Source organism: Elephas maximus, chromosome X (assembly GCF_024166365.1).
Source record: "Elephas maximus indicus isolate mEleMax1 chromosome X, mEleMax1 primary haplotype, whole genome shotgun sequence".
In the NCBI taxonomy this organism is placed as follows: Eukaryota; Metazoa; Chordata; class Mammalia; order Proboscidea; family Elephantidae; genus Elephas; species Elephas maximus.
This window is the reverse complement of record NC_064846.1, coordinates 172,036,994-172,054,526: the sequence shown is the minus strand read 5'-3', so window position 1 is coordinate 172,054,526 and position 17,533 is coordinate 172,036,994. Positions and strand designations below refer to the sequence as shown.

General features: G+C 41.8%; 1 long non-coding RNA gene across 1 annotated transcript in view; it reads right to left on the bottom strand.

Annotated features, from left to right (window-relative positions):
* Positions 1-693: 693 nt before the first annotated feature.
* The window catches only part of LOC126069204 (uncharacterized), a 38,001-nt gene continuing 21,161 nt past the window's right edge, over positions 694-17,533 (bottom strand). The window contains exons 2-3 of the long non-coding RNA XR_007515884.1: positions 11,165-11,220; positions 694-876 (exon numbers count right to left, since the gene is read on the bottom strand). This is a non-coding gene — a long non-coding RNA (uncharacterized LOC126069204). The remainder of the gene's footprint in view (positions 877-11,164; positions 11,221-17,533) is intronic.

Below are 17,533 nucleotides of genomic sequence, written 5' to 3'. Positions count from 1 at the left end.
CATAATCATCCTCCATTTTGTGATCCGATATGAGCATCCAATCAGTGAGAAGGGGGGTTTTCTTGTGGGGTGGCCTGCATTCAATATCTATGGATATTCTGGCAAAGCTTGCCCTCTCTCAATCCTGCATCTAACCCGTCATCCTCTGCCCTCCAGTTCTTGGGATCTGAACTAGCGGCCTGCCATCTGACCTGCCGACTTTGGGATAAGCCAGCTCCTGCAGCCCTGTGAGCCCGTAGCCTGTTGTCTGACCTGCCGGTCTTGAGTTCGCCAGCCCCTACAACCATGTGAATCGGGAAACGTCTCCAGCCTGACATTTGACCCACACATTTGGGAAACGGCAGCCTCCACAATTGCATGAGCCATTCCCTTGAGATAAATTTATACACACACACACGTTATACACTTCACTGGTTTTGGTCCTCTACAGAACCCAACCTAGGACACCACTACAGGTGGTAAGGTCCTTACGTGTACATTACTTGTAGTCAATCAAGGAAAAAAGCGAAACTAAAAATTTAAGAACAACTATATACACAAAATCTTTTAAATCTTGTATCCATTCAACGAGGAAGTGTCTTTAAAACCTTTCTTTTGTGTAAAAGTAGATCACTTTCATGGTTCTTGTACTCACTGTTTTTAAACTCATTTGTCACACCTTAAATTATTCTTTGTTCTGTATATGTAAGTACATCATACCCACTAGTTTATGGGAAAATTGGTTTATTTATTTATTCTCAAAGGTAGTTTGTCACAGCATGTGACTAAAGCACACACACTATGGTCTGCCGACCTTCAAGATGGCACCCGACGACTCTCACCAGCTGGAATCCATGCTCTTGAGCAGTCCACTCCCACACGGAACCAGGACAGGCCCTGCATGACCAGAAGAGGAGAGCAGAAATGGCAGGGTGTGACTTCCAAGGCTAAGTCATAAAAGGCATTGAAGCATTCGCTCTGGGAGGAGTCAGCTACCACGCTAGAAGGAAGCACAAGCAATGTGTGAAAAGACCCACAGAGCGAGGAACCAACTTGCCAGCCAGGTGGGGGTGCCACCTTGGAAGCACTTGGAATCAGATCCTCCAGCCCCCGTTAAGCCTTCAGATGACCTAGTCAACAGCTGACTGCAACCTCATGAGGGAACCAGAGCCAGAAACCACCCAGCTAACTCACCCCCAAATTCCTAATCTACAGAAGCCCTGAGGGATGATGAAGGATTACCACTGTTTTAAGCCACTACATCTTGGGATGATTTGTTACCTAGCCATAGTACCTGGAAAACACACATATATACATCCCCAAACAGAATACCCAGAAAAGGACTCAGCTCTACCAGGAATTGTTGCCAGGGTTTCAGCTCAACCAGCAGGTTATTATTCAGTGGATCAAAGTTTTTTTTTTTTGCAGTGATAGCTTTAAATGATCTAAAAATCAAACATTAATTTTTTTGCACATCAATTAAATTTCCTTTTCCTAGAACCAATGTACTTCTTCCTACAAAGTTCCTTTTTCTGGTTACATTTTGATAAAGGCAGTAAAGACAGTATACATGCCTCTCCCAAAATTTTCTAGACTTGGCTGCCCACAACCCATGTGATTTATAAAATTATATGACGTGGCACTTAACTGACAAAAAAAAAAAAACATGAATCAAACTGAGACTATGTAGAACATGACTACCTTTTTTCCACAAATGAAAGCTTACTAAACTTAACTGAGTTTAGGAAAAATACCGAGACAAAATTTTAAGTGATCTATCATGCATTTTGGAGCCCTGGTGGCACAATGGTTACGAGCTCGGCTGCTAACCAAAAGGTCTGCAGTTTGACTTCACCAGCCACTCCTTGGAAACCCTGTGGGGCAGTTCCACTCAGTCCTTTTTGTCAGAATCGACTCGACGGCAACAGGGTTAGCAGGTTAAATCATGTATTAGCACTGAAGAAGGGTTAAAGGCATGTTTTTTCTTTCCTCTTTATTCAGGTAATAGACTGATTATTAAAAGCGTGATTATGAACAAGACTATAATGAATATGTCAAACCTTCGGAGTTTTTAAGAAACAAATCATTTGTCCATGTAAAGAGTCATATGAACCAGATGTTTGGAAACCCTGGTGGCGTAGTGGTTAAGTGCTACGGCCCTTAACTATGGGGTCGGCAGTTCGAATCCACCAGGCGCTCCTTGGAAACTGTTTGGAGCAGTTCTACTCTGTCCTATAGTGTCCCTATGAGTCGGAATCGACTCGACGGCAGTGGGTTTGGTTTTTGGGTTACGAACCAGATGTGCTGTACCTTGCTACGTTATTTCCTAACTTGTTATACCTATAAAAAAAAAAAGATAAAATTCTTACCAAGATAGCCACTCTCTTTTAGCCAAATGTACCAAATTATATTCATGAAATCAAATGTATGAGAGCTCAGAGACAGAAAGAATAACTCAGTTCGTGAAATTATTTGCGCAAATCCAATATTCAGAAGGCCTCTGAAAGCAACACAGCCCATCATACCCAACAATTTAAAACCAAAATTAAGAAAGTTCTCCCACTGTAGCAGGAAGCTTCTCAAGCACAGAAAACGACCTTCTGTATTCTGTGTAATTAACCAAAATACGAAATGCCTATTTAATAGCCATTTTCTCAGCCAGACATTACTCCACACGCTGCCACCAACTTCCCAACGCAAAGTCCACCCTCTAATTTCAGCAAGAAAATGGCTTGTAAAAAACAAGCAAAAAAACTCAGGCAGTGGTTATCCTGCTTTTTTGTATTTCTTGTCTGAATTGAAAAAACAATGCGTAAATTGACTTTTTTGTCTGCCCTTTTTGCATTTACCAAACACTTCTGTAGCCATGCACCCACTCTAAGCTTTCAACTAGGATTACATATTTAATCGCCCCTAAAAATTTGTATTCAATCCCCCAATAAATATTTGCATTTGTATTATTATCCCCATTTCTCAAGAGAAGAAACTGAGGCTCAGAGAGAGTAAGACCCTCTGCCCAGTTCATACAGGTACTAAGAGACGGAACAAGGGCTTGAGCCTATGGCGCCTGCTGCCAAAGCCCGCACCCCTAATGCCTGACTGCTCTAAATCACAGGGCTCATTTATTAGTGAAATCTGCGCCAAAGGCATCTGCTCTCCAGTGGCTTCAAAACAGGGCACTGTATCACGTATGCTATAGGGCAGAGCAGACCAAAATTCCTGAGGAATCTGGAAACCCCCTTGTACAGGTGTTTGGTGTTTTATACCCTCCACACTCCCCCAAACATTCCCCAAACCTAACAAACATGGTGGCAATGCTGCTACATGTGATTTACTTAATGTATAAAGAAATCCACTGCAAGGGGGTTTGCCTGATTTATAAGATTGTAATTGAAAAACTAAGGATATGTCAAATTCAACTACTGCAAGAGATTTTTACCACAGAATGCCCTTTAAGGAAAAGTTTGTAGTCAACAATTAGGACTGGTGTCTACTCAAGCAGCATCAAGATGGATTTCATTGTTGTTCTAGTCCTAACATGACATGTCACATTGGACACGCTCTTGATCTGTTTCACCGCGTGACATACAACAGCAGCCAAGGCAAAATCAGAACCAATTTCTCAAACAAATTAACCTATGGAATTTGATACCATATATGCAGCTAGGGAAGACTTGGCAATTCATACACTGAAAAGCGAGTTTGCCTTGCTCATGGCAAACTGTGTGCTGGAAACACCCATACGAGGTATGCATGAACGGTAACCTAGAATGCTAATTCCTTTTGTGTTAGGGACTCAGTGATCCATTAACAGGAAGACTGATGAATGAATGCATATGAATGAACACAAGGAGGTAAGACTTATAAGTCTCAGGGTGAGATCCTCACACCTACGGATAAAACAGATGAGTCTCCGTACCTGCTTGCCAAGGCAAAGCACCTGAAGAGAATATCAATATTCACGATGACAATATTAATAAAAAGATCATCTTGGGTTTAAGCACTTTCTTACAGGAAAAATTCCTTCCTGAAAAGTCACCACTGAATAATATTTAACTCATAACGTAGCACTATGCTAGATTACTGACCTCTGTTCTTCAATGTCCAAAAATCTAAGATAGAATAGTAGGAGGGGGAAAAAGTTAAAGCTAACAGAGTCTTTAAAGAGCATTAACGCAGTTATCTTGTTTTTAAGACAATGACTCTGAGGACCAGACAAGTTGGCCAAATTACCTGGGAATTCTACTTTTATTTATCTAGCGAATGCAGTTTAACCCAGCAAGAACACTGGGCAATGGCGATGCTAAACCCACACAACCTGCTCAGCTGTGAGTCCATGGCAAAACTAACGTTAGATCCAGGACTTCTGACTTTCAGGAAAAAACATAACAGCACCACATCCACACAGATGGGTGACCAGTCTGTCCATGGAGACTGTCCTAAGACCTAATGGCAATGTCTGCAGTAAAAGCACCATTTGCAGCCGTCTAAATGATGCTGACAGCTCGGAGCTGCCCAACCATTCCAGAAACATTTAACAATGAGTTCTTGAAAAGTGAAAGCAACATCGCGCTGTTTTCAAACTTATAGTATGGAGCACAACCCAGACCCAGTGATAGTATGGAGCATAGTAGTTGGTTATTGACCCCAGAGCATTGGTTCAACAAGGATTTCTTGGCTATATCAAGAAAAATTGTGCTGGAGAGTTTCTGATGCAGCTTCGTATCATTCCTCAAGCATTTTTCGCATCCTTTTTGACACCGACCCTTGGGGAGAGAGAGAGGGAAATGAGACTAACAGCGGGAAAAAAAAAAGGTAAAAACAGCCAATATTGGGAGAGATTTAACTGCCAGTCGCCACAGAGTGGACTCAACTCATGGCAAGCCCACATGTTACAAAGCAGAACTGTGCTCCATAAGGTTTTCAATGGCTGTTTTTTCAGAAGTAGATCACCAGGAGTCTCTTCCAAGCGCCTCTGGGTGGACTCAAACCTCCAGACTTTCGTTAAAGAGGAGCGTGTTAACCATCTGCACCACCCAGAGACTCCAGGAAAGACTTACAGCCGTCCAAAAAAATGGCAAGTGAGCAATCTTGTTAAAAGAGAGACACAATGGTGGATAAGCGCTAACACAAGAAAGGAGGCATCCACTAATGCCCCGGTCGCTGATGTTGCTGACCCCTCACATTGTTGTTGTTGGGTGCTGTCAGTCAAATTTTGACTCAGAGCGAACCCATGGGACAGAGCGGAACTGCACCATAGAGTTCTCTGGGCAGTAATCTTTACAGGCGCAGATCGCCAGGTCTTTCCCCCATGGAGCTGCAGGGTAGGTTTGAACACCAAACTTTTGGTTAGCAGCTAAACGTTTCATTAGGGGCTTACGAACCAAAAGAGTTAGGCGTACACAGATGCACAGAACGGATGCTAAAGAAAACCACTGCTGCGCTCACTTGCCCATTCCAGCTGGGATTTGGCACATCACCACTTGGTACTGGTATCACTGACTAAAACAAGTAGAAAGAGACTAAAAGAAACAGAATAAAAAACAGCCCTTATGACAATTCAATAACAAGCTGAGTCTGTGTTATGCCCTGTGTTGGTGCATTAATACTTGCTCTTCGTTAACAGAAGTTATTCCTTCCTTCATCACCAGTTTTTACTGTTTCTTTCCCACGTCTGTTTTGTTCTACCAGTTACTCTGTTCGTTTGTCAGCCCCTCATCTGCAGAGATCAGCAACCTCTCTGAACTGACAAAGGTTGGCAGGAAACAAACAAATAAACAGGTGGATATGAAAAAACAGAAACTTTGGAGATTAAAAAAATAGCCATTACCCGATCCAAATACCAACAACATTCTTTAAAAAGATGGAAAAACTTATCGTTAACTTTATCCAGAAAGGGGAAGCAGCCCCAGAAAACTAAAGCGCTACTGAGGAAGAAGAATAAAGTAAGGGGACACACGCTACCCGACCTACGATACAGCTACGGTAGTTAAAACAGCCTTGTACTGGTACTGCTACAACGATAGATACATTGACCAATGGAACAGAATTGAGAACCTAGACGTAAATCCATCCACCGACGGTCATCTGATCTTCAACAGGGGCCCAAAGACCATCAAATGGGGAAAAGGTAGTCTTTTTAACAAACGGTGCTAGCAAAACTGGATGTCCATCTGCAAAAAAAATGAAACAGGACCTATACATCACACCATACACAAAAACGGCATTAACAGGATACAAACCACAACCAAGAACACACAAACTCCAGAAGATAAGCTAGATAACTGGGATCTTCTAAAAATGAAACACTTATCCTCATGAAAAGACTTCACCAAAAGAATAAAAGAGAACGTACAGACTGGGAAAAAAATTTTGGCTATTGTGAATCAGACAAAGGTCTAATCTCTAAAATCTACAAGAAAATCCAACATCTCTATGACAAAAAGACAAATAATCCAATTAAAAAATGAACTTCACCAAAAAAGAAAGACATTTAAGCAGCCAACAGACACATGAGGAAATGCTCAAGATCTCTAGCCATCAGAAAAATGCAAATCAAAAGCACAATGAGATACCATCTCACCCCGGCATTACTGGCACGAATCAAAAAAAAACAGGAAATAACAAATATTGGAGAGGATGCGGGGAGATCGGAACTCTTATGCACTGCTGGTGGGAATCCAAAATGATACGACCTTTTTGGAAAATGATATGGTGCTTCCTTAGAAATCTAGAAACAGAAATAACATATAATCCAGCAATCCCACTCCTAGAAATATATCCTAGAGAAATAAGAGCCATCACACAAACAGACATATGCACACCTATGTTCATTGCAGCATTGTTCACAATAGTAAAAAGATGGAAACAGCCTAGATACCCATCAACAGATGAATGGATAAAACTGTGGTACATGCACACAATGGAGTATTACGCAACGCTAAAGAACAACGATGAATCTGTGAGGCGTCTCATAACGTGCATGAATCTGGAGGGCATTATGTCGAGTGAAATAAGTCCATCACAAAATGAAAAATACTGTATGAGACCACTCCTGTACTGAATAGGTTTACACACAAAAACAATCTTTGATGGTTACAAGGGAGGGGAAGGGTGGGGATGGAAAAACACTTAATAGAGAATAGATAAGTGGTAACTTTGGTGAAAGGTAACACAGTACACAATATTGGGGAAGCCACCACAATTTCTACAAGGCAAGGTCATGGAAGCTCCATAGATAATCCAAACTCCCTGAGGGACCGAATGGCTGAGCTGAAGGCTGCGGGGAGGCATTGTCTCGGGGAACATCTAGCTCAACCGGCGTACCATAGTTTCTAAAGAAAATGGTCTATATTCTACTCTGGTGAGTAGCATCTGGAGTCTTAAAAGCCAGTGAGAGGCCATCTAGGATACGCCACTGGTCTCACCCCTTGGGGAAAAAGGTAGAAAAATTGTCTCATAACGTGCTGCAAGATAAGCCCCCTAGGTTGGAAAGCACTCAAAATACACTGCGACCGCAACAAGGGACTTGAGCACACCAACAATCGTGAAGATGGCACAGGACCAGACAACATTTTGTTCTACTGTACATGTGGTCACCATGAGTCAGAACTGACTCAAAAGCAACTAGCAACAACGACAAAATAATAAGCATTCAATAATTTTTTCTGCATAAATCAGTAAATGAATGCCCAAAATACAAAACTGGCCTACCTTTGAGAGGTTTGTTCTCATTTTATTCTCAACCAAAGGAGGAAGAAAGGGTTCTGTTGGAGTTATGAATTCATATTGCTATGTGTTCCCCAGAAGTTAGTTTGATTCTGATAAAGAACATACTTTGAAGAGCAAGATACGCGGCTGTTTTTCAACAGCATGACAAAATGCCCCAGGGCAAGCAAGAACAACGATATTTTCCTAAGCAAAAGCATCTCTCTCTCTCCATCCTCTGCACGTTCTTTTGCTTCCTGTTCCAGGTCAACTGGAGGTTTTGAGCAGTGGGCTCTCCAAGGATGCCCGGGCCACCAATGACCTCATTACACCACCCAGCTGCACAAGGGAGCCAGGCTCTCAGTTACTGACACTGTTCTGGGTAAGTTATTTGCTCACACGTAAACAGTACATCAGCATGCAGAACTAAGCTGCAATGGCTTTTCACTTTCTGGGAACTGCCTAACCACCAGTTTTATTTCACAGCCAGGAAAAGAAAACATGGCGAGAAACAGAACGCGGGAACCTTCTAACAGACATGACTGAAATAGGAAACCTAGGGAACACAAAACGTTGCTATGACAATGCAGCTCTGATTAGACCAAACATTTTTTACAGTCATCAGTAAAATAGGATGCAATATCCCATGAACATTTTTAACCCAATTTTCCCTTGTTGCTTCGGCATTTTATTGTCTAGGGTAGTGCTGGCCAACAGAACTTTCTGCAGTGCGGGAGATGTTCTGTGCTGTCCGATGTGGATAGCCAGCCACATGTGAATATTGAGCGATTGAACATTATTACTGTTATTAATACTAATGTTAAAACACTGGCTGTTATTGTTATTAATGTCATTACTGTTATTAATTTGAATCATAAAACAAAAGAAAAAAACCAAACCTGTTGCCATTGAGTCGATTCCAACCCATAGTGACCCTACAGGACAGAGGCCCCATAGGGTTTCCAAGGAGTGGCTGGTGGATTCGAACTGCCAACCTTTTAGTTAGCAGCCGCACTCTTAACCATTATACCACAAGTGCTCCTAATTTTAATTACAGTAATTTTAATTTTAATTACTACTTCATTTTCTGCTAATTATTTGCTTAATTTTGGTTACTTACTTAATTAATTCTTAACTTTATATTAATATTAATTTTCACTCATTTAAATTTAACTAGCCACACACGGCTAGAAGCTATCATGTTAGACGGCACAGCTTCACAATTCCTCACAGAATCTTGGAGATATGGGTGCTCTGAAGCTAACCAGAATAATTTAGATTGAATATAGGCTGAAAATTACTACATTTTACCAAAGACAGAAAGGAACTCGAAACTCAAAAATCTCAAGCCATTTTTAAAAAGAGTTGCAGAAACCCACAGACCTACTATTTTCTGGAGTTTCAGTTTTTCTGGACTTTCTTAGGACCAGCTCCTAATCTGCGAAGCTTCACTGAGAAGTGAGATAAGAAAGAGCTAAGAAGGAAGCCCGCCCAAAGTCCTCAACTGATGTTCCTGCCCACTGAGATAAGGATGGTTTGATCCCTTCTACAACAAGGACCAACGGCATGCTGGGTTGAAAATGGGGCAACAAAATGAAGCCAAGAGCTACCTAGAATAGAACTCATGTTCCATTCACAAAGGAAGTCTAACTGGAACACAACAAAGCCCTCAGAGTCGCTTGGTGAAAAGCCCAGTAAGCGCAGCTGCTGTACACCATGGCAGTCCTCTGCTCATCAACTCTTCAACCTGCAGAGGAAGCACCAACCATCCAGCCCCTCCTCTCCTCCCATTATCTCCCACCTTATTTCTCTCTGCTCCCCAGCACAATGCAGACCCAACCTGTCTTTAATGGATCTCTACGTGGTTCCCTAACCATCCATGGTGAGGACGCAGAGCAACTAGAACCTCACCCACTGCTGGTAGGAGTGTAAATGGTACAACCAATTGGGAAAACTATCTCTAGGTATCTACTAAAACTGACCAATCCTGTTGCTGCTATTATGTGCTACCAAGTCAATTCTAACTCATAGCCACCCTGTATGACAGATCAGAAATGCCCTATAGGGTTTTCCAGGCAGATTGCCAGGTCTTTTCTCCCATGAAGCTGCAGGTGGGTTAGAACTGCCGACCTTTATGGTTAGCAGCCTAGCATTTAACCGTTGCACCACCAAGGCTCCTTGTTATCCATATTACATACTCGTGGGTATACACTCAACAGAAATGCATACATACACACTTAAACATCCATGGCAGCAATATTTGGAGTAGCCTAAAACTGGAAACACCCAAAACCCCAACAGCAAAACCAAAACCCAAACCTGTTGCCATGGAGCCAATTCCAATTCACGGCAACCCCATGTGTTACAAAGCAGAAGTATGCTCCATAGAGTTTTCCTCTCTATAATCTTTACAGAAATAGACCACAAGCCCTTTCTTCCAGGGCACTGCTGGGTGGGTCTGAGCCACCAATCTTTAGGTAAGGAGTCAAGCACAAACCGTTTGTGCTACCTAGGGACCTTGCCCAACAATAATGGAATGAATAAATGTGGTACAATCGGTTCTTGTTACTCACAGTAGTTATATTCCGTAGTCACCAGAAACAGAATCAGCAAATACTAAACCGCTGCTCCTAGCGGAAATACAGGGTTAGAATCCGGTGAGCCTCTGGTCACAACGTTTACATCAACCTATCGATACATAACTTTGCTCAATGTGTTTCTATTTAAAGACGGCCTATTTAATATATATTGTCTCATTAACATTGAACTCATGGCCAACAGCACTGTAAGTCACACCCGAATGAAGCTCATCTAACAGGTAAGGCACATCGCAGCCTTCCTGCACTCAGGAACACTAGACAGCACTTCAGGACTACACTTGGGGAACCATTTAAAACCGCAAAATCACCAACGCAAGGCACGGACATGTAGGAAACACTGCACTAAACAGACTGTGAAAAGGACACTTGCTATCTGTAAGCGCTGAGACAATGCAGAGCGCCTTGCTCACCCACAGCTGGGAACGTACACATTGGGTGACTCAAGTTTTTCACCACTTTGAGCGTGTCCACGCTTGACCACGAAAGCACTGAAGGTTTTGATTTTGAGGTTACAAATAAATATTAACAAGTAGCCACTCTGACAAATGAGTACTCCTCAAATAATGAGGGTTAACTATGTAACAATAGAGCAGACTATTACCCAGCAAGATCATAAAGACAGCACATGACATGGCGACATTTTGTTCTATCATACATAAGTTCTCCATGAACCAGAGCCTACTTGACAGAAACAAACAATAACAAATATACGACATTTTGTTCTATCATACATAAGTTCTCCATGAACCAGAGCCTACTTGACAGAAACAAACAATAACAACTATACGGCAATGCAAATGAGCAACCTCCAACCACATGTAACAAACATAATACAAAATGGCAAGCTATCCATCTCCGAAGTACAGCTCAAAACTCACATCTTCCATGAACCATGAAGCCCGTGAGCCGTCTTAGGTCGACCTTCCATTTTCTCCTAAAAAAACAAAAAAGAAAAGCTTCAAATTATTTCACGCACATGCATCTTATAGTATCAATCAAAACTTAAACACTCCAATTTTTAAACCTCCCACGGTGCTTGGAACAATACTGGCTACAAAATACATATTTAACAAACTCTTTTAAACTAAGCACATCTTTTCTGCTATTTCTTAAGATTGCTTAAATGGCAAAGACAGGTATTATCTCATCCTTTTTCTGATTTTCCAAACAGCTGAGTTCAGTTAAGCACACATTGCCTCGTACAGATAAAAAGGGCAAACATTACAACAAAAACAGGCTCTGGAATTTTCCACGCACGCAGCTGTTGCTGCACGGGGTTTGTGGTGTAACTTTAACTTAATAAAACTCACTCCCACAATACCACACAAGAGAAATGACTTCATTACAGCCCCTTCAATGACTGTATGTAGGTGTCAAGAGATGATAAAAAGACAAGACCGCCCCAAAATGTGATGAAAACCGAGAAAAGTGTTACCGTGTCCCAGATAAAGAATTTGAAAATTTGTGGAAAATGCTATTTTTGTGAATTGCCGAACAACTGTTGGTCAATTTGTACGCTTATTTTTCCCTCATAAAATACGAAAGCAAAAGAAAAGAGAACTATAAACCCACAGGCCAGTTCTAAATTACAACAGTCATTTATAAGGCCCCTCGCCTTGACCTATGGTGTAAGGGGAAGTCTTTTAATCAACACTCACTGCCAACCTAGGTTAATTAATAGAGAACTCTCCTTCACGGCATTTGCCTCACTTCTTTCTTTCCACCCAAGAGCTTGCCACAAAGAGGTCAGTCTCCTGGAACAGTCGTCCACGGGCTGAGTTTCACAAGCCCTAAAGAAAGGAAAAGTCATCTCCAATTTACAGAAGTGAAAAAAGGACGAGAACGTGTGGATTTCCTTAAGAGTTTTTTTCCACCTCTGCTCCCAATACAAGGGTTGCAAAAGAATCTCCCCGCCCCAATGGCCTAATGGGGAAGCTTGGGGCCCTTGAACTCTGTGCAGCCTGCAGTATTTGCAAATGTCCAGAGAAAAAGCAGTAGAGAACTAACTTTAAGGCTTGCTAGTGCAGCCTCCGCCCATGTGTCTGTCAGTTTGTTGTACTGTGGGGGCTTCCGTGTTGCCGCGATGCCAGAAGCTATGCCCAGCTGAGCCTCCAGACTAAGACAAAACTAGGAAGAAAGACTCGGCAGTCTACTTCTGAAAAGAATTAGCCCGTGAAAACCTTAAGAATAACAACAGAACACTGTCTGATACAGTGCTGGAAAATGAGCCCCCCAGGTTAGAACGCACTCAAAAGATGACTGGGGAAGAGCTGCCTCCTCCAAGTAGAGTCGACCTTAACAATGTGGATGGAGTCAAGTTTTTGGGTCTTTCATCTGCTGATGTGGCACGACTCAAAATGAGAAGAAACAGCTGCAAACATCCATTAATAATTGGAACCTGGAATGTACAAAGCGTGAATCTAGGAAAATTAAAGTCTTCAAAAATGAAATGGAACACATAAACATCGATATCCTAGGCATTAGTGAGCTGAAACGGACTGGTATTGGCCATTTTGAATCAGACAATCATATGGTCTACTATGCTGGGATTGACAACTCAAAAAGGAATGGTGTTGCATTCATTGTCAAAAAGAACATTTCAAGATCTATTCTGAAGTACAACGCTGTCAGTAATAGGATAATATCCATACGCCTACAAGGAAGACCAGTTAATACGACTATTATTCAAATTTACGCACCAACCACTAAGGCCACAGATGAAGAAACAGAAGATTTCTACCAGCTTCTGCAGTCTGAAACTGATCGAACATGCAATCAGGACACATCGATAATTACTGGTGACTGCAGTGTAAAAGTTGGAAACAAAGAAGGATCGGTAGTTGGAAAACACGGCCTCGGTGACAGAAACAATGCTGGAGATTAAATGATAGAATTTTGCAAGACCAACAACTTCTTCATCGCAAATACCTTCTTTCACCAACATAAATGGCGACTATACACATGGACCTCACCAGATGGAATACACAGGAATCAAATCGACTACTTCCGTGGAAAGAGATGATGGAAAAGCTCAATATCATCAATCAGAACAAAGCCAGGGGCCAACTGCAGAACAGACCACCAATTGTTCATAAGCAGGTTCAAAGTGAAGAAAATTAAAACAAGACGATGAAAGCCAAAGTACAACTTGAGTATATACCACTTGAATTTAGAGACCATTTCAAGAATAGATTTGACAGGTGAACACTTATGACTAAAGATCTGACGAGATATGCAATGACATCATCCATGAAAAAAGCAAAAGGTCATTAAAAAGACCAAAATGGATATCAGAATAGACTCTGAAACTTGCTCTTGAACGTCGAGTAGCTAAAGCAAAAGGAAGAACTGATGAAGTGAAAGAACTGAACAGAAGATTTCAAAGGGCAGCTCGAGACGACAAAGTAGAGTATTCCAATGACGTGCAAAGAACCGGAGATAGAAAACCAAAAGGGAAAAACATGCTTGGCATTTCTCAAGCTGAAAGAACTGAAGAAAAAAATCAAGCCATAAGTTGCAATAGTGAAGGACTGAACAGGGAAAATATTAAACAACGCAGGAAGCATCAAAAGAAGATGGAAAAAATACACAGAGTCATTAAACCAAAAAGAATTAGTTGACGTTTAACCATTTCAAGAGATAGCATGTGATCAGGAACTGATGGTACTGAAGGAGGAAGTCCAAGCTGCACTGAAGGCACTGTCAAAAACAAGGCTCCAGGAATTGACAGAATACCAATTGAGATGTTTCAACAAATGGATACAGTGCTAGAAGTGCTCACTCATCTATGCCAGGAGATTTGGAAGACAGCTACCTAGCCAACTGACTAGAAGAGATCTATATTTATGCCTATTTCCACGAAAGGTGATTCAACCAAATGCAGAAATTATTGAACAATATCAGAGAACTGCCAGAAATTCAGGCTGGATTCAGAAGTGGACAGGGCACCAGGGATATCATTGCTGACGTCAGATGGATCCTGGCTGAAAGCAGAGAACACCAGAAAGATGTTTACCTATATTTTATTGACTATACAAAGGCATTTAACTGTGTGGGTCATAACAAACAACAGATAACATTGTAAAGAATGGGAGTTCCAGAACACCTGACTCTGCTCGTGAGGAATCTGTACATAGATCAGGAGGCAGTTGTTCAAACAGAACAAAGGGATACCGCATGGTTTAAAGTCAAGAAAGGTGTGCATCAGGGCTGTATCCTTTTGTCATACCTGTTCAATCTGTATGCTGAGCAGATAAGCCGAGAGGCAGGGCTGTATGAAGAAGAACGGAGCATCAGGACTGGAGGAAGACTCATTAACAACCTGGGTTATGCAGATGACACAACCTTGCTTGCTGAAAGTGAAGAGGACTTGAAGCACTTACTGATGAAGATTAAGGACCACAGCCTTCGGGATGGATTACGCCTCAACATAAAGAAAATAAAAACCCACACAACTAGACCAATAAGCAACATCATGATAAACTCAGAAAAGACTGAAGTCGTCAAGGATTTCATTTTACTTGGATCCACAATCAACACCCACGGAAGCAGCAGGCAAGAAATCAAAAGATGCATTCATTGTGTTAGGCAAATTTGCTGCTAAAAACCTGTCTAACATGCTGAAAAGCAAAGGCATCACCTTGAAGACTAAGATGCACCTGACCCAAGCCATGGTATTTCAACAGATTGCATGGGAAAGCTGCACTATGAATAAAAAAGCCCGAAAAAGAATAGATGCCTTTGAATTGTGTTGGCAAAGAATACTGAATATACCACGGACGGCCAAAAAAACGAACAAATCTGTCTCGAAAGAAGTACAATCAGAATGCTCCTTAGAAGCAAGGAGAGTGAGACTGAGTCTTACATACTTTGGACATGTTGTCAGGAGGGATCAGGCCCTGGAGAAGGACATCACACTTGGTAAAATACAGGGTCAGGAGAAAAGGGGAAGACCCTCAAGGAGGTGGGTTGACACAGCGGACGCAACAGTGAGCTCAAGCACAACAATGACTGTAAGGATGGCGCAGGACCGAGCAGTGTTTCGTTCCGAGGTACACAGGGTCGCTATCAGTCCGAAGGACTCGACGGCACCTAACAACAACAGTGCAGCCTCTCAACGGCGCTCAAAGCTAGCACATGCCTTCCTTAAAAAAACTCTCCTCCAACTTGAAAGCCACACAGGTACTGATGTGATTGTGGAGAGTCCACAACATCCCTGTGCCACGTGTAAACTTTTTACTGATGCGGCCCTACATGTATCACAGTACAAGTGCACTCCATGGGATTTTCAGTGGCTGATTTTTTTAAGTACATCGCCAGGTCTCTCTTCCCAGACGCCCCTGGGTGGACTAGAACCACCAACCTTCTACCCTTAACTATTTGCGTCACCCGAAGAGATTCCGGACATTATTTAGTCAAAAATGACAGAAACTTGTACTCCAACTAACTTACACTCTCCAGAGCATTTGCTGGGTCCCAGAGCAAAACCTGACTGATTTCCGCATTCAACGCCTTCCAGCCGTTCTACCCTCAGTGACCAAGATGGCGCCGGACGCAATGGCCCAAGATGGCGCCAGCCACGACTTCCGCTTCCAAGTTCAGCAGCAGCTCCTCTACCGGAAGCACCAAGAAGCAGGATGACCTTCCTTCCCGGAAGCAGGGCATGTTCTTGCATCCAATTGGCTCCACTGTGCAGACCAATCCCAGGATGCGCCAATGTGGCCAGCAGAGGTGCGAAGAGCTTTCGCCGAAATGCACCCAGCCACACTTCACATACAAAAATGACGGGTAGCTCCCCAACAGGGAACGGGAATCTCTTGAGTAGTGAAGTGGGAAATCGCTGCTGGAAACACAAACTACAAATGTGCAAAATACATAGTATACATAATGATTTAAAAAGCTAAAGCTCGGTGTTAAATATACAGTAAATTTTTAAATTTTCTAAAGTCATTTCTTCAAATCGTCATTCCTTATATTTTTAAGGGTAATGGAAATAGTTTATAGCTTGATTGTGGGGTGGTTATATGACATCTTAAATTGTTCAAAACCCATAAAACTATAGTGATGTCTGCAAACTTTCTGTTAAGGTTGTTGGGGAAAAGTTAACTAAAAACAAAATCTGCTTCCAACCCTCTTCACAAAAATAGAAGAGAAAGAAAAGTTTTATTATTGAATAAGCATTAAACCAGAATGTGATATATCACGGGCAATGGCTAAAGAGATTGCAAAGATAGAAATCTTAACCACTATATAGTTAAGGGGGTACAATCCGTACATTCATATTTTAAAGAAAATTGTTAATTTTCTAATCCTTCTGGCCTGGGGATGAGGGCTGGCCTGCCTGAGGTCATGCTAACCTCCTTCCAGGAAAAAAACAGGAAAGTAGAAGAGAATTACCTGAAGTACATTTACGAACTCTTTAGGAAGTCAAAGAATTTATAAGTTATCCATAGTGAATTCTAAAGAAAGTAATGGAGGAGGGGTGCTCCTTCCCCTCTTTTCACCAAGGGAATTTATTCATTTATTTTCCATTTGGTACTTGTCGGTAAAAGGGCCAGATAATATTTTTGACTTTGCAGGAAAGCTGCCATAGGTAATATGTAAACAAATGAGAATGGCCCTGTTCTTGTAAAACTTTCTTTACAAAAATAGGTGTGGATCAGATTAAGGATCTCTAAACTTCAAAAAAGCAAATTTTACTATCTGTAAATTATACCTCCATAAGCAAACAGAAAAAGGCAAAGCAGAAATATATATATTGTTGTTGTTGTTAGGTACTGTCGAATTGCTTCCAACTTTTAGTGACCATATATGTACAACATAATGAAACACTCCCAGTCCTGCACCATCGGCATAATCTTTGTTATGATTTAGCCCATTGTTGCAGGCATTGTGTCAATCCATCTCATTGAGGGTCTTCCTCTTTTTCACCAACCCTCCACCTTGATGTCCTTCTCCAGGGACTGGTCCCTCCTGATAATATGTCCAAAGCACATGAGACCAAGTTTTGCCATCCTGGCTTCTAAGGAGCATTCTGGCTGTACTTCTTCTAAAACAGATATATTCGTTCTTCTGGCAGTCCATGGTATATTAAATATTCCTTACCAACACCATAATTCAAAGACATCAATTCTTTGGTCTTCCTTATGAATTATCCAGCTTTCACATGTATATGAGGTGATTGAATATATCATGTCTTGAGGCAGGCACACCTCAGTCGTCAGAGTGACATCTTTGCTTTTTAATGT